Genomic DNA, 25401 nt, shown 5'->3' with positions numbered 1-25401 from the left:
ATGAAGCAGCGAGAAGTGTATTTTAACAAAACTGCTAATCTGAGCACCAGCACCACTGCAGGGAGCGTCTTTGCATCAGTATAGCAGTGTTTGCCCTCCATACTGCTATAGATCAGTGCCTCATAAAATCTTTCATGAGTAAATACTGACAGTGAGAGGATGTCCTGACCAGATTCTTATAATCTGTCAGCTACAGCTCTCCGCAGGACAGGCATCCATTCCCCACACTTTAAACACTTTCACCCTTCCCATACAAATTAATTGAAACAGTACAACAGCATTTTGCTTGGCAGGAACAGGGTTAACTCTGATACACCTTGATCATCAGCAGGTATCAAACTTTGTCAGGAAAGGAGATATCCTCCAAACAGGAAGAGACACAACACTGCTGAGAATCCCCCATCAAATACAATAGAACGTGAAGGTATGGCTCAGTTTTTAGCTCTAGCATCTAATAATAAGTCAGAACCCTGAGGACATTGTCTTACTCAGAGATGTGAAATGCAAATGAACAGTAACATTGACAACTCACAACCAAGCAGAAAACAAAGGACTTGAAAGCTACCTGGAAACCTGGAAAGGTCTTGTGTGAACAGACAGCTTTTTGGCTTTTTTTGCTTTTTGGTTTTTTTGCTTTAATTTTTGTGGGGCAGAAACATATTCATTTATGTGAGGAAGCTAGATGGGTAATTTTACTGATCACTAGACTCTCTGAGAATGTTTTAGCAGAAAGAAACATTTAGATGGTAGCTTATAGAAATCACTTAACAGTGAAAGTCACCAGGAGCACAGAAAAACTGGTTCAGCATGGAAAGTTGTGGTGTGTGAAACAGAATGGACAAATTCACTTATCAAAAACTCAGTCACAGGACTTCCCAAAATATTTTCCTTCTTGAAGATTTATTCTTCAAGGTAAGAAAATCTAAGTTAAATTTTCCTGTCTGCCTCTAGTGCGCTGTCCTAAATCCTCTAAGAAAGCCAGAGTACCACTGTCTCTACCTAATTCTTCAGGTCATGTATTTGTACTCTTTTATCATAGAACTAAGTATCTGAAAAAGAATCAGTATGCATCTTGGTTTATGAAGACCAAGAATTATTTGCAGTAAGCAGAGAAATACTAACAAAAAGTCATGTAGATCGAGACAGAAGTATTTTGGTGATACCTGTTTGGTTCACTCAGGAAGACCCTCAGGGATGCTACATAGATGCTTCACAAGAGGGATATGTGAGCATTCTGGCTGCTCACATTCAGCCCCCACCATGTCATTGGCAAGGCCAAGCCACAAGGAGGGACAGCCTCCATGCCCAGCCTTCAGCCCCAAGATATGACCCAGCCTGACAGGACCAGTGATGATTCCCCTCTCCAACCTGGGCATGCAGCTCAGGTGCAGAGCAGTTTCTCATCATCCCCGTCCCCACCGTGGGAGGAAACCTGGGCACAGAGGAAGCCACAGCACCCACTCCACAGTGGTCCATTACTGAGCCACCTACTGACTATCTAGGCAGAGCCCAAGAGAAGAAAGCAAAAGGATGAACAGTGGTCCCATGCCCAGCACAACACCCACGCTACTGAAACCTGGGTGAAGGGTTTGCAAGAGATCCCGAACCAGGCAGTTCTGGGTTGGAGATGTTACACAATGAAAAGTTAGGTCATATTTACAAACCTTTCAGCAAAAATGAGGCCAAATTTCAGTAATCAAATGTCAAGGGTGAATTTCAGCCTTTCAAGACAGGGTAGAGTACAACTTGTGGCTTCAGAAAGAAACAGGACAAAACTCATCATGAGACAATACTGCCTGATCTAAGGTGGAGGAAATGCAAAAAATGAATGCATTTAACACGGTTCCACCCCAAACACGACTCTCTTCCCAGCCCCTTGGAGAAACAGGTATTTTATTAGAAAGTGAGGCCAGGGTCATTCAGATATGGCTTGCGTTATCTGAAATGTGAAGAATATATAAACTTACAGGAAAACTCAGGAGACCTAAGACTAATAAAAAAAACAGTCAACATTTTTGTGAACCCAAAGACAGGAGCGTATGAGGAACGATAGCTTCAAAGCCAGGGGAAGGGTAATTGCTGTTAAGCCAGTAGAAAATCTAGTGGAAGCAGTGGCTAGGGGAAAGATGTCAGAGAGCAGTGAACTAATAAACATGTGGAAAATAAATACTAGGAGCCCTTCCTGGACTGCAAGCACTCTCCTCTTTTTTCCCAGCAGCTGGTACATTTCCTGCTTTCTTGTCCTTGCATGCATGTGCAGTCACATCTCTCAGGGGTTTATTTCTTAGCTAGACCGCTCGGAGGTAAATTGGGAGGTTCAAACAAAATGGTTTTTTGTTGAATGTTGGAGGGAAAAAAGAAAACAGAAAGTGGTTTTATGGCACAGCAGACAATCCAGCATGCTAAAGCACCTCGTATTGGCACGTCTAATAGCTGTCTTACATATGTCCTAGTGCAAACATACACATACTTCTTTACTCCATCAAGAGATTTCTCAAAGTTTTTTTCTGTCTCCCTCCTTCCTATTCAAACAGATGAAAATCCTTTGCTGACACAAGGTCCTACTCTGAAAGCCAGAGACCCTCAGGTGCCCACTCATATCCCTACAACTGACTGTCCCTTTTCCACTAATATCTTCCTTCCCACAAAAGAAGGACTGAGTTGTGAACCGTTGAAACTCTCACAGCTCAAGCAGCATTTATCTAGTTTGCACTTGAAGCCTACCACTTGCTGCTGTTTTACAGTATCCAAAGAAAGTTGGCTGACCAGATGAGTCAGATACGTGAAGAACTTTGGGCTGAATGCCTTGTCCCAAAACCAATTACCAGAAGTGTCTGACTGATGCCACATGATGAATTGTTTTCTCCTGGCTGCACTGACGGTGGGAGGGAGCCTAGACAACTTGGCTGAAGTGCTCTGAACCTCTCTGTGAGGGTGAGACACTTACCTGCCTTGTACTGCAAGGGCAAAGTCAGGCTCTGAACAGGGCAGTCTGAATCTAGTCCGTTCAGCCCAGGAAGCTTCCAAAAACTATGTGTGCTCATAGCTCTCTCTTGGGTTGTGATACTCAGAAAAACATTGCACTACGCAAACAATACATCTGAGCAATTCCATGTGCTCTGCCCACAGAACGTGCCTAAAAGTCCCTTGAGAACTGCAAGGGGAAAAGCGTACAGCGTTTAGCAGATATATCACTACACACAAATGTATTTCATTCCTTTCCCAATAAGGCCTTTTGAATTTGTTAAAAAGTATTTGCAGAGAAAATGGAAGGCGCCCCTGGCATCAGGAGTCCTTGGAGAGTGAGCTATGCACTGGCTAAAGGCTCTGCTGATCACAGTTGGAAGGACAGCCTGACTTTATCAGGAGGATCAAGGAGAAGAAGAGATGGAATAGGGAAATGGGAAAGGTTGGAGGAAGATAAAAAGGAGGATTTTAGCCATCAAGGTCAGTTAATTGGAAAGAAGTTTCTGCATTGGGGTGGCTGGAAGCAGTATTAATGCAAGCCAAAATTTTGCCCTTTGGAACCTTGTGCATTCCTCCTGTAAGGCTTTTACATTGCCATAGAAAAGAAGGGTCTATTTTGGTACTGAATCATTCTGGGGCAGGTTTTTTTCTCCATATGTTTGCATAAATCTACAGAGGGCAATGGAGTTACACCACCGCATGTTGGTGTGAGATCAGAGGCAAGCTCAGTATCTCTCACCTTGTCTGACAGACTCTTTGACTCATTTCACTATTCTTTACTCTGTCAGTGTTCCAAGGTCAAAGACCATGCCCAAATCTAAAGCAGATCGTAACTCAGATGCTGTATTTTAAAGATAAAAGCTCCCTTTTTTAAATAATACATAATTTTAAATACACTTTCCTTTGTGATAGCCTTACTACAATGTCCAAATGATCTTGTCTTGGCCAGGGGGCACACATGTTTCTGGAGGAGGGATCCCATTTCCTTCACACCAGTTTACATGGCATCATCATCATTATTATGTGCTTTTTTCTGCCCTTGATCACATCCTCTGAGAAGCTGTCAGATGTGAAACCTGAGCTACCCATGGGCCTCCACACATCCCATAGCAGTAGATATCCAAAATGCTTCAGATCATCTCTAATTTCTCTGTGGATCATAGGTCTCCTTCAGAAAAAGGGAGGGGAGCAGATGTACAAAACAGAGATGGAGAGACTGTGATAATCATATTTCTCTTTCACAGAAGGGAGGGGTTAGTGTGTGCACTGGGGTAGGGAGGGAGAAAGAGTTTATATGCAGAAGAACAGCAGAAATTTTAAAACACAGGTCAGAATGGATCTGCTAACTGTGTGCAAAAGTTTCCTAGCGAGAATATTTCCTTTTGGATGATTTAACAAATGTAAGCTGGATCAAGTCTCCATTATGCAAGAAATATGTTAGGTTTCTTCTCTAGCTATGCACAAATGGCTGGGAAAAGCTGGATATAGTTCCATCCTATAAACTGGAATCAGAAATAAATTGAAAGATTTATAAATTGGAGGTGCAATTCTTCAGCTACATTGGTTTAAAGATGGTGAAATGAATGACTAAAGCATTCACTCACTGTGTTTTATGAAGCAGATCTAATGTGCAGGTTTTGTGACCTGCAGTGACTTTAACTTCTCAGTAAATCAAAAAGCTTAACAAATATTAAGATGGCAAAGATTACCTGTGTGTGCCAGATTTTATCTTTTATCCGTTATCATTTAGGAAATGAAAAGCTTGAGTCGGAAATCAGACAGCCAGTCACGTGACTTGAGCGGTCTGGCAGCCCCACAAGACAAGAACCTGCAGGAGACACAGAAACTACACATTCCCTGATTAGTTTTTAGTCCTTAAGAAATGGCTCTTTTTATTGTTATTATTATTAGCAACCAATGAGCTTTAGAATCAGAGCAATTCCTTTCTAAATTCCACAATGATGAAAATTCATTATCACAAGCTAGAGGAAGCAGCTGGATATATAGCTCAGCTCATGGCCATGCTTAGGTGCAGCTCCATACACATGTGAGGTCTGGAGGTGTTGAGATTTGGGGTACAGCACACCAGCACCCATTTGACAACATAGAGGCCAGATAATTCTCTTTTTTCAGCCTTGGCCCAGAGTGGCAGGAAACTGCCTGCCTGATGGGATCTTGGCTAAGCCACAGGTTAGAGATCCAATGCATGTGGGGAGACCTGTTCAAGTAGAGCATGCCCTTGATTTGGTAAGACTATGTTGCAGTTCTTTCCTGAGAGCACAGGAGGTAGCTGCCCCAGCAGAGGTGGCCACTTGTCATGTCTACAGCCCTGCAAATATGTCATGGACCTTCAGGGTGGAACAAATATTTGTATTCTACCCCAGCTCCTAATATTTTCCAAACTAAGGGCTGAGGGACTCAGTGTGAAATTAGTATCTAATGCTTAAGTAGAGTTAGACTTTTTCAAAACATTTTTGAAACATTTGTTCATTTATTAAATTAACATCAGCTCTACTGGTGGGATACTGAGGTGGAGTGGATAAGGCCTGCTTCAAGGCCACAGAATAATGCAGAAATCAAATCACAACAAGAATTTGAGCTTTTTTAATTCAGCCACAAGCCCAAACAAAATAATACCATAGCTCTATTAGCTTGTCACACAGACATACAATTTTTCTTCTTTTTCCATTAAGAAATGAAGATAATCCCAAAGGTTAGGCAACCTCCGTAACAAAATCAGACCTGTAACACCCACATCAACTATGGGTGATATTTCAGGCTCTAGGTTTGCAAAAGCTGTCTTTAGGCCAAGAAGGTCTTCCCTTCCTCCCACCCCTGAAGACCCTTGTCCCAACTACCAAAAGCATTTATGTCTACTCTTTCCTCTTCCATCTCACAGCTGTAAATTAATACATATTGAACATATGTTGAAGCGTAAGGAGAAAGAGAATGGAAAAACAAAGAGTTTCATAAAATGGAGGTCCCATTTCTTCCTCAGAATGTAAGATCTCAGTTTAAAAAATGTCATCAGTTTTCTTCAATTCTGAAGTGACACTATAGCTGTTTAATAGCAGAGAGGTGTTGATTTTAACCACAGAAAATAACAACCCGTTTCTCCCTTCAGCTGATACCAAAACAAGTAAGAAAGATGAGAAAAGCATTCACTGTTGAAAAATAGAATGGGGTTTACACTGTAATTTCCTATGTAACTGTCCCTCTGTCACAGCCTGAAAAAGGACCATTGGCCAGAAGTTGACAAAATCAAGTGCATCATTACCATCACTTCTCCTTGACTCACACTAGTCAGAAAAAAGAAATAATGCCAAGCAACCCTGCAGCTGGGGTATGTCATCTTCATTCCAAAAGCGTAAACAGTTTATTATCAAACAATATTTGGCCCAAAGTGTAATGCAAAAATAATAACTAATCCAAAATAAATTACCAACCTGTTTGCAGGTAAGCCAACAGAGAAGCTTATCTATTAATTAATAAAGTTCAGCAATCAACAACAAACTAAACAATCGAACTAAACAGTTCAAGTAGGAAGAGAAACAAACTTCAAAGAAACTGTGGGACATATATGTTAAGTGAACAGTTTTGCTATAGGTCTAAAAATGTATTAGTCCCCCACTCCACCAGAATCATGCCAAAAACTACAGTGGAAACTCAGCATTAATGACTAATATTTGTCCTGAAAGTCAGGCCACCTCCTGTGGAAATGATGGAAATGCAGGTCTCCAGGACTGGGCAGATAGACACCTGTATTATGAAATCCTTTAATTTTGTATTATATAATATAGTTGATAGAATTAATTAATAATATATATATATGGAATCCTTGCATGTGCTTTCTATTTTTAAACTTCTGGATTTAACATTAAAGAAGTTGTGAGCTAATGTCCCTGTACTGGAGTGTGAACAGAACAAACTCTGTCAACAACTAGCAAAGGGCTAAAAGGTAACTGTGCAATCTGCTCTGAGCAAGGTGTGCTGTGTATCTCTTTTCTGCCAAAAGCAGATTGCGACTCAGCAAGTCAGTTTTCTACCCTGCTCTCCCTGACTTTGGGAAGTTATTTCACTGCTTCTCACGGTGTGCAGTCACCCCTGCCACACGCCCAGCCTGACACTTCTGGCCAGTGGAAGGTGTATGGGGACAAGGGCAGCTTGCTTTCTATGTCCTACCCACTTCTGCCTCACTCCTACCTTGATTGCTCTGGGGTTAACCCTTGCTCTTGACACCAAAAACATGGCATTTGCATCAGCTGACACCTGTCTTACTTCAGTTACCAGCCCTTGACTCCAAAGGAAAGGTACTGATAACTAAAGGTTAAAAAAAAAAAAAAAAAGACCACCACCACCACCCCAAAAAAAAAAAAAACCAAGAGAAAAAACACCTTACAGTGCGTAGTCTTACCACCACTGCCTGCCCACCTTACTCCAAGGACTGAAATTGCATGTAAAGACAGACTTGTTATTCAGATGTTAGCTTGTGAATAGAGCAGGATAGGGTGAAACCCTGTTTTGCCAGGGGGTGGGACAGTATTCCTTAAAAAATCACAGCTGGTTGCATCAGTACACATATCTGAGCCCTTATTTTCATAATCTTTGTTTAAACTAGAGTTTAAACTCTAAGGAAGGACACCACCATATTGCTTTCTGCTCCCTCCCATTACCAGAATCATTTTAAATGGTGTTTCCTCCATGGCTGCTGACCTTGTAGAATCTTGTGCATGAAGCATTACTGATCAGAATCAGCAGCTGTGGCACAAAAGCAGAGAACCTGCAGAAAAAGAGGAAAAGAAGAAACTGTGTTAACAGATAAAAGTAGTAAGCTTTTGTCTTCTATGTGGACAAGTCTGAGTAAAGAGCATGGCGTGTCCATGAAGACTTTTTACACAAACTATATGCAGTGGCACTACATTCTTGCTGGCTGCAGGGTGAGTCACTAATTACGAAAGTTCCGCTATTAAATGGGCTTTAATAACTAAATGCATTGCTATTTCTTCAGCTCTTATTACGATTTAATTTACCTATTCATTTTTCTCTTCTTTGAATTCTTAATAAAATGAATAGCTGGCATCTCCTAGGCCTGCTCCCTTTTGTATTCTTGCCAATACAATAACATCACAGTATTTTGCAGTAATGCTGTTTGGGCCATTAGAGATAGAAAATGTCAAGTACCTTTTATATGCAATTCTAATATTTGTTTTACTCTCCATTGTTTCTAATATCCCCTGAGAACCTTGAAAGTAACATTATTTCCTTAACAAGTTTGGCCTTTCTTCCTTCTACTTAGCGAACTATTTTCCTGGGGCCATATTACTTGCTGTTATAGAATACAAGCAACTGTTACAAAATATTGCTGCTCATATATATCTGGGCTAGTAAGAAGAATCTAGAAATAAATAAGCATATATGTTGTTTTCTTCCTAATTTGTAGACTCTGCAAAGGAGGACAATGGACAACATTTCCCCAGGTCCTGAGCTGTTTACATCTCAGTTAAAGTTCCATTAAACTTGATCAATCTTTTAATACTTTGATTATTCAGCTATAAAAATGGGCCTATGATGATTATCTTGTCCCACCTTGTTATTAAAATAAGGGGAGCAATAGCGTTTGTTGGAAACTCTTATGGAAACCTCTTTAAATGTGGAGAAAGGCAGGTGCCAGCAGATAAAGTCGCGCATAGGAGCCCAACTTGCAAGATGGAAACTGGGGCATACTACAGAGGCATAATTTAAGTTGATCAAGTGGATCAAGTTAAGTGAACTCCTAGCTTTCATTTTCTAGGTTGAAAAGCTCAGTGCTTTTGTTTAATTTTCTTCAGCAGTTGTTGTTGCCATTTTGGTTTTTTTCCAGAACATAAAGATTTTCACTCCAAAATATCTTCATAGTTACCAAATGTCTTCTAGTTTTTCAGTACCAGGGATTACATTCCTAAGAGTGCAACAAGACACGGTAAAGTCCTTAATCAAAGTCCCTTAGTACACAGCATGTGGGGTTTAAAATGTTTCCATAGGGCTGCATAGGCTTAAACTCTAGTCATTAGGCCCACGGGATACCACAGAGCTGTGTATCACAGGGATCTCGTTTCCAGCATACCAGCCTTTCCCTTCTCTGTAAACCTATTTGCAAAGCAAAAACTTGAATCCCCTGGGTTCCTTCTTATCTATTCCTGTTTTTTCTCTTGTGCTCTGCCAAAGAGAAACTGTTTTCAGGCTTTCTCCTCTGCAATGTAAGTGGCAAAATAGACAAAGGTAGTTAACATAGGAATTTACTTGTGACAGCACTTTTACATACATGCATTTCTGGACAATATCTTTTTAGCACACAATAATTATTCAGACTTGCATACATTTAAGAACCACAGCAACTGGACGCTCTCAGTTCTTCCTTCTTTCAAGGCTGTGGCAGTGGGAGGGGAGGTAGGAGGCTGAGCTGAAGTGTTTATGGGAGGTAACACATGTAATTGAATCTCACCAGCATGCACACAAACTGTCCAGGATGCTACTTGCACAGGCAGAGGAACAACAAAGAACAGGACACCCTGTTCACATTTCTCAAGAGCTTTATTGGTTTGCTTTGAATGCTGCTTTCTAAAGAAAGGACACAGGATAAGTCATCCAACAGGCCAAAGGAGTCACAATGGCTACTTAACTATGAAACTCTTCTATACACTTATATATTAATTCATGGTCTAATGTGGTGTCAAGCTGAGGCGAATAAAGGTTAACATATTCTATTAGTCCCAATTGTCACAAGAATTTCATAGAATCATTTAGGTTGGAAAAGACCTTTAAGATCATCAAGTCCAACCGTTAATCTACCATGGTCAAGTCCACCACTAAACCGTGTCCCTAAGCACCACATCTACACATCTTTTAAATACCTCCAGGGATGGTGACTCAACCACCTCCCTTGGAAGCTTGTTCCACTGCTTGACAACCCTTTGGGTGAAGAATTTTTTCCTAATATCCAATCTGAACCTCCTCTGATGCAATTTGAGGCCTTTTCCTCTTGTCCTATTGCTTGTTACTTGGAAGAAGAGACCAACACCTACCCCACTACAACCTCCTTTCAGGTAGTTGTAGAGAGTGATTACGCTCCCCCGAGCCATCGTTTCTGCAAGCTAAACAACCCCAGTTCCCTCAGCCACTCCTCATAGGACTTGCTCACTAGACTCTTCATCAGCTTCATTGCCCTTCTTTGGACACGTTTCAGCACCTCAATGTCTTTTGTGTACTGAGGGGCCCAAAACTGAAGACAGTATTCAAGGTGAGGCCTCACCAATGCTAAGTACAGAGGGATGATCACTTCCTTAGTCCCGCTGGCCATATTGAACAATAAGGTTCATTAAATGCTGAATCGAAGTATCACGTTCACGATAATAGAAATTGTTCATATGAACATGATCTGAATAGTTGTGATTTATTAATTTAGACATAAATTTAATTAGCAATTTATTTCAATTGAGTCTCGCTCTGAAAAATAAGTTGTGCTGTAAGCCACATACTGGCAGCAATATCTAAAACGAAGTACGGAACTCTAAGGCAGGATGCTTGTCGGTATCCTAGATTCCTCTCCCTGCCTCCCACTGTGTAAGAACAGCACTCTTGTCCAGCACAGTGGAGTGTTGTCTGTTTTTTCACCTCCAAAAAGATGGGAAAACTTGTCTCACACCAAATTTCAATAGTTTAAGATCTCTTTTAGAAAGCATTGCCGAGTAAAGGTTTAGCAGGGTCTCCCAGGACAAAAAGCAGCATGGAACAGCTCAGCCACCACGAATGGGAGGTGCCATAAGAAGCCCATATGTTGAGGAGCTGCAGCAAAACACATCACAAGAGATCAAGATCAAAGAAACTGTTAACTCTTAGCCACAAAATGCCATCACCAAACTCATCCTCCCGAGATTCCCCTTCATCACATCCCTGCTGCCGCCAGTGGCATGTCCCACTCCCCACAGTCGTGCCCATGCTTCCATACAAATCTGTACTGGTCTGGGAGACGCCGCACAACACCACACTTTGCTATTACAGCAGGGCCACTTAAATTCTTTGTGACTCTGTTTTCCTGCTCTGTACAACACGGATAAAACTGCAGTCTTGGCAGAGATCTGAGAACCTTAATTCACTAATGTCTATAAACCCCTCTGAGGTTCTTACTCGGAGGGCACTGTAAAAATGTAAAGTATTATCACTGATTCAAACTGACCTTCCCCTTGAAATATCACCATTTGAGCTATAATTCCAAATCCTGACTCTAACCAAGTGCTACACTGTAGGATTAACCACATTAATGCTTAAAGCTGTTGCTCTTTTACCCCCCTCCCCGTGTTCACAAGCTAATGCTTGTAGGGGTCTAATCTTGGACAATTCCTTAATGATACAGATTTTCAGATGAAAATTACTGCTACATTTTCCTGACTTCTAAGAGATTTTAGTCTCACTGTATGTACAATGTTGGAATGTTATTTAATTATAAATATAACATTTTCTGGATAGTCCTTCCTAATTTGAGTGTACCTATCTGTTGTCTGCACAAAAACTGTAAATCATTGTATTAAGAGTGATTACACACCCACTGACACAGAAAATTCATGATCGGGTTGTGAGACATAAGAGGTTTACCAGATTGAATGTGGCACGGCCACATATTCTACAGAATTCATTATTATTTCTAATCAACTCTCCTCCTCTAAACCAAGATCCCTCAACTATACTTAAGACTCTCACTATACTTAAGAAGGGCATTTCAAATGAATGTCTGTTTTAAAACAGACTTACATAGCTACCCACACAGGAATGCTGGAGACACATTTTCAAACACAACATTATAGGTAGATAGATGGATTTTCATCATTAGGCCAAATCTGGTTTCACTTCTACAGGGCTAGGATTTAGTTTATGTTGGCTGTTTTACACCAGCAAAATATCCCAAATCACAGAATGCAAAGCAAAGGCAGTGTCAAACCTACTTTTTCAATGTGTTGATCTGCCATAGGGCTCTGCCCAGGCAGTGCTTCTGCCATGGTCATTCAGGCTGTCTCCAGTGAGGGGCCTCAAGCTCGTGCAAACAAACAGCACTTTTCACGTCTGTGATGCCAGGCTGCTGTGTTTCATTAGGTGCCCAGAAATCAGCACGGGGGGACATTATTATTATTACAAAAGGAATAAATAGTCTTGAATCTTGTTAACCTGTGAATCTTGATAAATAAAAGTACTAGATGCCTGTGGTAAAGGGGATAATGCTTATTTTAGCAATGGCAAACATGACCGAGGTAGAAGGAGCTCCCCAGCCCCGTCCTTGCAGGAGCCAGGATGCCATGACAGCAAGGTACTTGATTAAAGAGGGCATGCTGGTGCCATTGCATTAATTCCAGTATAGAGAAAGTCACTCCTGGGGAAGGGAAAGGCCCAGATAATGACACTCCTTCCTTGGGATGAGCAGCCGTGTGGAGGGCAGGTCTATGTCCATTCCTACATCCTGATGAACTTGTGGTGTGAGATGCTGTTCTGGCCACCAGCCTCTTCGGCTGCTGTGAGTGATCAATGATTGACTGTTCCTAAGGGTCCTCAGGGACCCCTGCAGTGTACAGCAGCACTGCCATGTGCAGTTCAGTGCAAAGCCATCCTACCTGAGATGCGATTCAATATTTAGGGGAAAAAAGGCAAATTGGCCCCTCCACCATAAGCAGTTAGGTAATCACTATAGTGCATTGCAATGTGCTTTGGGGCAAGCCATCAGGGTGCTCCAGAAACACCTCATGAAGCAGAATTTTATTTCATGAGAAATAACTATAAGAGGCTTGTTTTTTCACCCACCTATTAAGCTCACTAGTTTTAGAGTTCCCAGAAACTTGGCATTTCAAGGAATATCCAAAGGACAAAGACATCTACATATTTTGTCCCAGAATCCCAGACTATAAAAGTCTGACAAAGGGACAGACAGAGGATGAGCGAGATTAACAGGCCAAGTAGGTCAGGACCAGTGTGATTCTCAGGCCAGTACAACACAGCACATTGAGAAAGCTTCCAAGAAGCGTAAACAGGAATGGATGTTTGAGACAATGAATGCCCTAATTGGATGCCCATTCTCACCGCTTCCCTCAATTAAGGAGAATCATGGATAAATCTGCCAAGATATTGATGGACAATGTAAGCATTGGCTTGAAAACTTTTGCAATTTAATGAACCAAACCCTAGCCAGTTGTGAATTAAAAGTGATCCAAAAATAAACCCAGTAGAGAACAATCCAGTGACAGTTAAGTCAAAAAGTTACAAAACTATTAATCACCAAATCTCAATAATCTCTCATCAGGGCTTTTGGTTTCATGTGTTGGATTCACCAAGTTTTCCCAAACTTTGGAAGATTGGTTATGTTCCAGAAGACAGAATAAGCAGCTGCATTATCCCTTTAAATTAAGAGAAAGGAGAGTCAACATTTACTCAAATTGGAGAGGAGTAATTCTGCTGATGGTGTCATGAAATGGCTTTTAACACAATTACTGAGCCAACTGTAACCATATCTCAGCCCTGAAGTAAGAGGTAACTAATACAGGTTCTGGACAGACCAATCTAAGGTGACTAGCACATATACTTTATGAAACAGTAGCTGAAGGCCTAATGGAAGAATAGTATGAGATTTACATGGAAATGACACAGTGTAGCTGTTTTAGACTCTTCATCAATCAGTTTGGTGTCCTGCCATGCCATTACAGTGTGAGAACTTAGTGGCCACTTGTGTTTCATCAGTAGCTTTGAGGCCAGATTTACTACTCACTGCCCAGGCTGTTGACATGGAGCTGGTTCTTTCAGTGTCACTAGAATAGCTGGAGAAAGTTCTGGGATGGTCCTGTGCTTTTAGATGCACTCAAGAACACCACCGCTGTGGGAATAAGGCTCCAGAAATTCCTCTACCCTTCATCTGCCCTTTGAGGGACTTCATAACAAAATCAGCCCAGGCCTTGCCATTGCCTACAAATCCCATCTTCCCCTTGCAGGAAGTCCACAAGGGCAATGCAAGCATAATACAAGGGTTTGGTACAATTAATTTCTTTAGTGCCAAGACAAAGCTCAGAAACAAAGTAAATACAGGCCATATGTCTAGTGGAAGAACTCCAACATGGTATAGTTAGCTATGCCATCTGTATGGTGCAGTGGCTGACAGCAGAAACACGAATGCATTAAGAGATGCTCTTCCACCGGCATTACTCAGTATTACACATTTTAAGAACAAATTAAAAGGTAAAAAATCCCTTAATGTACAAATGTTCATGTTGAGAAGAATTTAAACATGTAGATAAGAGGGAGGAGAAATCAGAGAGCTTCCAGAGTCAAAAGTGGAAAATATCTGCTGCTCTGATTTCGTTGCAGAGCAGGCAGTAGTTCCCAGTGCAGAGTGGTTTTATGCTAGTTGAGAGCAGTCAAACCCCTTGCTTCATAAAAGAGATGGGAAGATTGGCTCAGCAGCACCATTTAAACTTGCCCTCAAATGTTTACAGATAGACCTTGAAAAAAAGAACGCATAAACACATGACCTTGTATAATAGTCCCAGTCCCCTGGCTTCTCTGCATAAAAACACAGGCTCATATAGATTTAACATTATTATATTAAATACATTTTTGCAAAGGTTTGTTTCAGCCTATCGTGACATTTCACTTCTGAAACCTCATGCACAGTGCAGCATCTCGACGTCAAAATGACAAGAAGCAGAACAGAGTGTCTGAGTTTTCCAACGGTCAACAGCAACACTCTAGCACCTGGCACTCTCACTTGCACTTTTGCTTTGTTTGATGTGCACATAGGAGCATTAAAAAAAATACTGGAAATCCATGATTGCCCTAGCTCCTGAGAAACCTGACAAATCAGCAATGATAGGATTGCAGACTGCTAACAGTAGCAATGAGAGATGTATTTTACTGAGTACACTAGGGTGACCAGTCTCATAGGGTTAGAAGAACAGACCAGAAATGTTGAACGAGGACAAAATCAGTGACTTAGAGAGGGCTTGCATAAACAAGAACATCCAGAGAGCACTAATTAATGAGCAAACTAAAGGGGAGCAGGCAAGAGAGAGTCTTTAAGGTGGGGCATCAGTTTGATGCACCAGCAGGCCTGGCCGGCAGCACAGCAGTCAGAACAAATCGGAGAAGACAAAGCTGGAGGACTTCCCAGGAACCACAGCTCAGGCAGCTGGTACAAGGTCTAGGTCCATCTTTGCCCTGGGTGATGGAAAGAAGGAGATACCGCACTGAGAGCGCCAGTGCTGCAGCAGGCACAGACTGCATAGTCTGTAAACAAAAAGGAGGACAAACCAAGATAAGCTACCTCACAAAAGATGCCAGGAGGTGTCAAAAAAAAAAAAGAAAAATAATGGGCTTGTACCTTTAATGACATTTGCCTTGGTGCAAGCATAGTCTTTTGAAATGAAGGGCTATATTATTAATGTTCAAACTTCACTAATATAAAAGACTTGAAATGTATATTATCGCTTAGTGTAGCTATATACTTAGGCTAGAACTGAACACCATCAAGCATTTTAAATCATAAAACCCTCATGCGGCTATTGGGCTGTATGATTTAAAAAACTTGAAAGCACTCGGAAATGAACCATTTCTAGCAGTCATTTCACCCATGTTTTCCTCTGCTTGCCAGCACACTCAGGTGTTCATGAATTGGGAGGGGGTGAAGTGTTACAGATTTGGCTAATAGTTCATGCAAAATATTTCTTTCTGTACACAGTGCATTCAGCTAGCAGCTTACTAACTTTCCATACCCCATTGCTCATAGGGCATAAGGGTCTCCTAAAGTAGATGATGTCATTACTGTCCCAGATTGGATGATGTCCAACCCCACAAGACCAAATTCAGTCAAGTTCTTAAGCCCGTATCCAAACTAAGTACATGAATAGCCCCTTGAGCCAAAGACTCATTTATTAGACAAATTACTAATAGGCTACAAGATGTGCATAAAGGCTCTAGAGAGCCTTTAAGAGAGCTATGAAATGATATCTGAAGAAAATGTTAATACAAAGCCACAAATGTACATCAAAATACTTCAATTTATTGGTATGAAATGTTTGCAAGTAACTGTGTATTTGTGTGCGCACATACAGTCATCGTCATGACTGTTTTAAAAAAAAAGAAAAATGCTTTGATAAATGTTTCCAGAAAATAAAAATGATTACAGATAACAAAAGATATATTCACATTTTAATTCAAATGAATACTCTCTATTCATCCTTTGCCTAGCTCTGATGCTGAGTGTCCTTATCATATGATCACAGAAATGTTCTTGCTACCCAACATTGCTTTAAATTTCTAGGTTTGGGGCAGGGGGGTTGTTGGTTTGGTTTTGTTTTTTTAAGTCTCTTAAAATTTTACAAGGCTGCATACACTTAGCTCCATTTTCACACGTGCCTCTCTTCCATAAAAGCTGCTCACTTATTTTAAATATAGCTACAAGCCAAGAGAAAATTGTTACAAAGAGCACTATCATTAGTTTAGTACCATCAGGACAATGTTTATACGAGTTTATACTACAGAGGAGCTCATATTTGAATAACACATGCACATTGTCCTCAGACAAGGAAAAAAAAGTCCAACCAACCATGTAAGCCAAGTCACGAAATTTAATTAGGAAGATAAGGGTTGGGTTTGTGGGTTGTTTTTTTTTTTTTAGGTTACAGGAAAAGATAATTTTAGGCAGAGAATTAGCATCTTCTAATAATCTTAGACAAAAATGATTTTGTTTTGCTTTGGTTTGTAAATTAGCTCATGATTAAAGTATCTCTCTAGTTGAGCTTCATTGTCTTTTTGTGCCTATTTTCTGAATGCAACCCTGACCTGAATACTCTTGTAGCTCAAGTACAAGATTTGAAAGCATGAGAGGAACAATTATTATAAAGTGAAGTACTTACAGTTTTACTGCAAAATCAATGAACTTTCAAGTGATTTTTATCATATTTTGCAGCTGTTCTGTTTGCTTTGAATGATGTTTATCGCACCAAAAACTGTAGTACTTTTAAAGGATGCTTTCTCTAGAAACTTCCTCCACCTTTACTTCCTTGCACCACCCAGTGCTGTAAACGCTGCTTCCCAAGGATATTTTTGTCATGTGATTTTCCCATGCCTCAGAAATTATCTCTCTCAACGCTTAGGTTAGTGACTTTGCTCAGTCCCTGCCCTGTTCTCTCTCACGGTTCCTTAAATGAGGAAAAGTTCCAGGTTCCCAATTTAATTCACAGTTTTGCAGCAGTTTAGTTATATGTCACCATTCAAGGCTACCTCTCTGACACTTTTACGATCTAAAGGAATGGCCCCATGTAATCTAGGTGTGTAGGAGCTCTGATGATCCAACTGAAGCCATATAGTGAGAAGCAGCGAGGTGGCACTTCTCCCAAAGGATGTGATCCATAAAGTCATCCACTGACATTAGAGGTAAAGTATATAAAGTATACTTTAGTAGTTATAGAGTTAGAAGCAAGCTCGTCTTACTCGCAGCTACTATGCCTGTTTCCAAATCCATCCTCTACCTTAAGCAAAGCCATCCCCTTCCCCAAATGGGATTACAAGATTCAGAACCCTTATGAAAATACTTCCTTGGTTACCTTTCCCCACCTTGACCCTTTCAGCCAAAAAAAAATGTATACTCCAGGCTATATTTACCACATATCTGCTGCTCTTTCCTCACTGCTATGGATTCTGCTGGATATTAACAACCTAATTTTACAAACCTTCCTCCCTGGGCAGAGCTCCCTTAGCAGTCCCTTGTACTCCAACTTGACTGATATAATTATTCATACTATCATAAAATCATAAAATCCTAAAATCATAGAATGGTGTGTGTTGGAAGGGACCTTAAAGACCATTTAGTTCCAACCCCCCTGCCACGGGCAGGGGCACCTTCCACTAGACGAGGTTGCTCCAAGCCCCATCCAGCCTGGCCTTGAATGCTTCCAGGAATGGGGCATCCACAGCTTCTCTGGGCAGCTGTTCCAGTGCCTCACCAGCCTCATAGCAAAAAATTATTATTGTGGTACTCCACTGTATCAGCCACTGCACATACACTGAATGGATGGCCTCTTACATCAGATAATTTACAATCCAGGTTACAACCAGATGCAACAGGGGCAAAGCAAACATGAGGGGAGGGGAAAGACAAGAGAGAATGGGGTGACAATAAAAGGCAAACAAACAAAATAAACCCAGAATATATATATCAACTAGCATAGTCTTGTAGGCATTGCAGCAGAAGACAGTTTATTCACGGTGCTATACCCAGCAGCATTGTATAATAAAATTATATTTCGTACATTTAGCAGTACATAAAATTAATGCAGCTGTGTAATTCCTATTATACTTCCTTATGTAATTCACATAACTCTGATATCCTTTCTGTTTAAATCAACAGAAATTTAATTTTACTTAAATGCTTACTGATCACCAGTAAAACCTTTGCTTTCTTTTTTTTTTTTTAACCTGAATTATTTGATTTATCAGAGCTAATACAAAGACATATTTATGCTGTTTCACAGCTCAAGTAACTGGCAGTCACACCTACTTTTAAATCACATTCACTGACCTCTGAGACAACATCCTCAGATGCTTCTATCCAAAGCACAGATTATGGCAGTTTTACAATGCACCATTCTGCCACTCAACTTAGAACAGGAATAAATGAGCCTTAGTGTTGTTATTCTGTGGTACATGACCAGATGGGTACCTCTGCTATGGTAAAGAAGGTAAAAACACATCAACTAAAACCAAAGTGAAGACAATGACCACAGCCCACGTAACACATGGTAAATCGATCATGCATCTGAGCTCAAAGAGAAGAACAGAGAGAGACTTCCCATACAAAAGGTATTCAAACCCCTGCAAGTTGCATAAATACTTAAAAGATGAAGCTCAGAGGAAATACTACTTTGAGGACATTTATTGGCAGTTATACCACTACAGGGGCATTCATTTAATGGATCAGAGCCTGGAGCCCTTGAACTATCTACTGCTTGTTTTCCAACTAAGCAGGATGATGACTATTTCCTTAAACCCCTCCCCTGGGGCTGCTTAATTGGTCTTTATTTAAATTCACCTGGTTATAGCCTTGCAGTCACAGTTTCCAGCCTTTGTCTTGTTTCATCTAGCACTTCATCTTTTCACTTCTTTTTTCCTCTGTTTTCAAAACTGCTATGAATTAATTTGAACAATTAACAAACCTAAACAAGAATATAAGACATCCAAGTGGAATTATATCTACAGTACCTGCGATTTCAAGAGGGAAACAAAGACATTAGAATCCTCAGAACTCAGATCTCACCCTTCCAAATGCAAAAAAAAAGTCACACTTACAGCTGTTCTAAATTAAACTGTTACACAGGCGCTCCTACAAACATACCCATTTGAGGCAAACTGAAAAATATGTGGATTTTAGTGAAAATTTCATCAGGAAAAAAAAGCACAATAAAAAATTGATTTGGAAGACTTTACATTTAGGAATTGCTTAATTGCAAATTGTATTTTGATTCCTTTTTATGTTACCTTAATCTAATCTTACTTTCTCTAACATGCCAATATTTATACTACATTACACATAAAAATACAGAATTATACTTGATGGGTTTTGTACTTCACTGTAAAAAGGTTTAGATGGTTGCTACCTAAACCTCCCAGAATAGAATCTTCTCTCCAGTTTGGGTGCCTTAAAACTGTTTGGCACTGAAACAGGTCGGCTATTTAGTAATTCTTTTTAAAAAGTTATGTTATTTCAGATTAGTAGAAATATTGTGTATGTCATAAAACAAAATAAAAAAATGCAAAGATATAACAAAAAAGGAAATTTTTGCTTTTGACAATAACCCTAAAAGAAAAAATATATGTTGTGCAAATTAGACTTATAAACTCCATAGATTTTTAACAGTAGACAAGCACCAGCGTTACCACTTATTTTCATCTTTTCCATACTGTCTGAATCCCTATTATCTTCCATTTTGAATCCAAAATCCATGATTAAAGTGGAGCACATCTTACAGCATAACGTGCAATATTTTCCAGTTACAGAGAAACCACTTCAGCCCTTAAGTTGTTCCAACAGTTAATTATCCTCCCTGATAAAAACATGCCTTCTATCTAGTCTGAATTAGTCAAGCTTCACCTTCCAACCCTGGACTCTTTTATAACTTTTTGCTCACGTTACTGCTTGTATTTTTTCCCCCTGTACATATTTTTATCACTGATTAACTTTCTCTTTGATGAACAAAATATAGTAAGATCCTCGACTCCGGCATTCCAAACCAGGTTTCCATTCAGGTAATTCTCTGTCACTCTTCCCTAACTCTAACCTTTTAAACTTCCTTGTGAATTGTGATGCCCTCAGAGCAGATACAGTAGCCACTGCTCCCCCTTAAAGCCTTTCTTTCCCCAAGCCCTGGGATCTTTTCTTCTGGCCACATTCAGCTCTTTGCCCACCTGTAATCCAGAAATCCTTTGCCGGGGCTTCAACAGATTCCCAGTATCACATATAGTGATTTTGGCTGCTAGAAGAGCCAGGTAAAAAGAAACAGAAGGAAAGTTAGAAATAAAGGCAAGTTTGTGCACGTGGTTTGTTTCCGCTGCTGTCCTGAACTCAGCTGTGCACAAATGCAGTTTATAAGCAGCTTTCTGCAGCTTTGAGTCTTATTTCATTTGTACCACTAATGTTACTGTGGAAGGAGCCACAGCAGACCTGTAAGGACCAAAATCTGAGCATATGCAGCGTCTCCTTAGGTAGGCTGCCATCTCAATTGTTCCCCATAACCTATTATAGATAAAGAGTATAAAGACACACAATCAAAATCTGTAGGGAAATGTTCAATATAGATAGTGTATAGCTCTTGTAACAAGAGCACTAAGTTTGGGAAAACCTGTTATCTGGCACAAATTCTAGAGTGGAGTGCTTATTTGAGCTAGTTGTAGCACAAAAGCTTTAAAGAACATTAAGGAGGAAAATGACAATGAAAACAGTTCCCTCTGCAACAATTACCTGCTCTCAGCTGAGCTAATACTCTCTGTGGTTTTGCAAAGCATTAGTGAAGGGTGGGGGGGGGCAAAATCCCACACCAATAAAGAGCCCTCAGGGTCTGGGCCAGAAATTCATGCTAAAACAGCATTAGTAGTGACTGTAAGTCTCTCTATAGAAGCTTTCAGAAAAGTAGTCAAGATGCTTACAATTTTTAATGGATTGTTTGTCTTTTCTAAGAAATAACTTGCAGGGATGAAAGCAAGCCCTGCAAAAGCTGGTGCACGTAGATCTTGCTGACTGACCGCTCTGTGTGCTGTCAATACAGACTCCCTCGTTAGCTTGTGTGTAAATGCAGAACTGAATCAAAGCCTTTGTGCAGATGCTGCAACACAATCTTCTGGAGGAGTTTTAAAAAACTTCATCTCTTCCATACCATTTGTGAGTATTAAAGAATCAGTGAATCTTTTTTATATAAATGTCCTTGTATTGACATTTTACTTAAATGTCCTTGTCCTATCAATGCTGTCATTCACAAACTTTCAAGAATCTTGAATCACATTCCCTAAAATCATCGTAGTGCCTTAAAAGGTTTCTACATTTGATATATTTGATACTGAAGTAATGTATTTGATGAAATTTCTATTTATGTGACAAATTCTCAGGTCTTATATGGCATCTATTAAAAAAGCATAACTTGTAGGCCTGAACTATTCAGGGTCACACAGACTGCATATAAAGGGGTGAGGTCTCCCTTACTTTGTGCAGAAGATGGTGGTGGACTATGATGGTGCGTTTGAAACATTAAGGAAGGCAGACTCCAGGTAAGTAATAAATTTGCTGTATGTATTGCCTTAGGAGCAGGTTAGAAATTTCCCTTGTTCACTGGCATTTACAACCCTCCCCAAAGGACACCACTTCCGAAAGCACAAAGTTTAACACGATAATAAAAACACATCTTAAATGCCCAAACCCCTGTGTTTTAGTGCTTAAAAAAGGTGGCAGCTTGACAGACCTGGAGACTGACAGCAGCACTGTCAGCTTTCCTCACACTTCTCTGCCAAAGCACCTCAACCTTGACCTGAAGAGAAAACCACAAAGGATTTGAGTGGGATTTCATGCCCATTCACTCTGGCATCTCTGCTGAGATTGCCAACAAGGGGGCCAATTAGTGCCTGCTTTGGAGAATGGCTTTTTTTCACTGTGTGGAAATGACACCTGTCCACCGAAACTGGGCAGAGGCCCACCAATTCCCTGGGTGCCAGAGACTGTGCAACCACTGCAAGGGTTACTGCTCCTGGTTACTCCCCTTGCACCAGTCATGCAGCAATGCCGAGTTGTTGTCCAAGTGGGACCAAATGCAATTTCCTTTCCCAACAAGTAGTCATTTCTGATTTAAAATTACAGCCTTGTGTTAAGGACTGAATTTAAAAAGTGATTCTTACCATTCAAGGTCCTGGGGCCTCACTGGCCTGGGGATCAAGAGGCCAGTTCTGCTGTGCAACCAAGTAAAATTCCGTCAAGATTTGCACCATGGCAGAAGGAGGCTAAGAGATTCTTCTTATTAAACAGAGAGAAAATGTCACTTTCCTGATGGGCTCTCTGCTTCCTCACAAGACCTAATTGGCAGATTTCTTGGGTGCTTCCTTGTCCTTCAGTACAACAGCAGCTGCCTTATCGGTTCATAAAAGAGAAAGTGTTACTGGAAAGCTGTCCCCTTGTCGGGAGATGGACAGGTTTGAGCATGTTGGTACAAAAGATGGGATTGTATCATGAAGCGATCAGTTGATCTAGTGGCCAAGAAGGGAGTAGCTGCCACTGTACTATGGGTAGACATAGGTCTCCAACTATAAAAGCCATTACGTTTGAATTAATGACCTAGCAGTGCAGTTTAAATAGGAGCCCATTTGCAGTGCAAACTGTTGAAATATTACTTAATGGAATGGGAAACTTCATTAGGGATTAAAAAAATTATAAAGATTATGTTTCATAAATTCTAGTTCATTCGGCTTCATTTTGTCAGACAAAAAATGTAAAAGTCATTCTCTTTGAAATCAGACAACACCCTCCAGTTCATCTGTCACCAAGTCAGGCTACCCTCTCCAAGGATGTCATCTGACTAGAGTTTTCTATCAGTCTTTGTCATTCCAGGTGCACTTCTTGACAATTTTTTTAGATCCCTGTCCAGAGTCTCCTCTAGGAATCTAGAAGGACCATGAAGATTGCATTAAGGACTTGATTAAACAACAGATAATGTGTACCCAGCACACTAACCTCATTTGCAAGCTCTCACAGTAAACGATTGACAGCTAATGCCCTAAGCAAAACTGCTGTTTATAAAGTCCTTTTCAGTCCAGCTACATTAGTCTCTCCACATAGCAGAAGTCAGTACACTGCTATCAAAACCAAGTCTGTGACTGATAATATTGAACTCTTCATTACCCCAAGTGTTGCTGCAAGTAATACCATGAGTCTGGACACTACCGTTCAATAAAGGCTTATTATTATAAATATTCAGCTTATGTCATCACGAGAACAAACAGCTTTGCAGCCAAGGTGAAAGGGGTGAATTGCAAATAGGTCTAGGTTATAATAGAGACAGTGGCCCCTTTTTTTATGAAGTGACCTTGTAGCCTGGCACCAAACACAAGTTCAGTGGAACACACTGGATCCTGTGTATTCAAAAACTGGTTAGTTGTTAACAGTTTTTAGAAAAACTAAATAATAGAAGGAAGAAGTGCTGTCAAATGATGCAGAGCAGGGTTCTTCTGCTAAGTCTGATATTTCTAACACTTTTAGTAAGGCTCAAATCTAAGATATATTTTTAATACTTTCTTAAATTAGATAAGGCACCACAGATGAATTGTGGCTGGCATTATGGTTCATGTGACTTATAAGAACAGAGACTGTGGCTTCTTCTCCTAAATTCACTTTCTCTCCACACCAGAGGTGGCTGCATGTGGTACTGGCTGTTCAGAGCTGGCTACTCACCAGAATGTCTCAGCAAGAGGGCTGTTAATCTCTCCCTGGGAACAGCACCCAGACTGCTCTGCCTAAAGTCACAACACACCCTTCTGGTTCCTTTGTCCACTCTGTATTTCAGCCTAATTAACCAACAGTTTCTAATGATAAAAATAATAAAAGAAACAAATTACTACCCAGAACTACAAATACATTAATTCACATGTGCTGGGCAGTTGCCTTGCCAGCTTTGTTGCAAAAGGAAAAAGGAATAATGAAAAAGACTTTAATTTGACCAAGTACCCTTATTCCACTTTTGTGCTGTGTGAGTCAAATTGATCAAGAACATCACTGGATCTGCTGATGGGTTGTTCCCTGAAAAGTCTGGACTGATAAAAGTGCTTGATCATCTAAGCTGGACTAAAGCAGTGATTCATATTTACAAAACATGTTCAAATCCTGCAGAACCTCTTAGAAGGCAACAGAGACAAGGGACTCCAAGAATACACACACCCAAACCGTATCCTTTCAGATTATGTCCTTTATATTTATTATCTCTGAAGGGAGTCCGTTTTTACCTGTCCCAGGCATATCTAGGGTCCCTTTTACCTCAGCATCCGAAAATCTCACTATTCCATGAAACATGTACCATCCCAAGAAAGTACAAGTGCTATTATGATGCACCAGGAGTTAAGTGGGGACCCCAAGACAACACCAAAACACTGTAGTCACACAGGGAACTGAACCATACCACCAATGGTGTCTCATGTTGCAGAGCTGAAAGGAACAGGTCATACATAGCTGAAATACTGATGGCCAACAGGGAGCGAGACTAACAGGGAACTTGAAGCCAGAAGAGAGGAGGATGAACCACTGCCTTGCCTTGCTAAGAAACAATTATAAAGGCCAACCCATCCCTCATTCACTCATAAAAGGAGAGAAAAATTAGTTTCCTGGAGGCAGAAAAGCAGAAGAAAGAAATCACTTATTTTTTAGGGAACAGTAAACTTTTGAGTAGAAGTGCAACGAAGATCCAGACAGAGTGGGAAAATTCAGTCCTACTCCAGCAAGAAAAGCCCACTGATAACAGACCTGTGTTCAAGAAAAAAAGTTAGACATTAAACTGAAATCTTAATTTCTCAGGGATTTTTTCTGAAAAACTTAAGCATCTTCCTGCTTAAGAAGGAAGAAAAAATGCATGCTGAGGGTCTTGCAGAAATATTTTTAAATATTAAATCCCTAGAATATTTTCCTTTCTACCTCATCAATCATTGCCCCTTTAGAGAACTGCAAAAAATTTCGTTCTCCCTAACTGACTCCCCCTACCAAAGTTCCTGATCAAGGGGTGGTGAAATTTCAGCTGCTGAAATTTGGTGTGGTACCACTAATGGAAATAGGCACTAATATGCTCAACGTGGCAGATGAAGGATGGACATATGTTTCAGTGAGATATGAGACAGGCACAGGGCTGAAGAATG

General features: G+C 40.5%; 1 protein-coding gene across 1 annotated transcript in view; it reads right to left on the bottom strand.

The window, feature by feature from the left end:
- Positions 1-1042: 1042 nt before the first annotated feature.
- The window catches only part of RPS6KC1 (ribosomal protein S6 kinase C1), a 205683-nt gene continuing 181324 nt past the window's right edge, over positions 1043-25401 (bottom strand). The window contains exon 16 of the mRNA XM_080408435.1: positions 1043-25401. This exon is cut by the window's right edge and continues 88367 nt beyond it. The gene's annotated coding sequence lies outside the window, so the exon portion shown is untranslated.

This window comes from Falco punctatus (genome assembly GCF_963210335.1).
Source record: "Falco punctatus genome assembly, chromosome: 12".
In the NCBI taxonomy this organism is placed as follows: Eukaryota; Metazoa; Chordata; class Aves; order Falconiformes; family Falconidae; genus Falco; species Falco punctatus.
The sequence above is the reverse complement of the archived record's forward strand: the minus strand, read 5'-3'. Positions and strand labels throughout refer to the sequence as shown.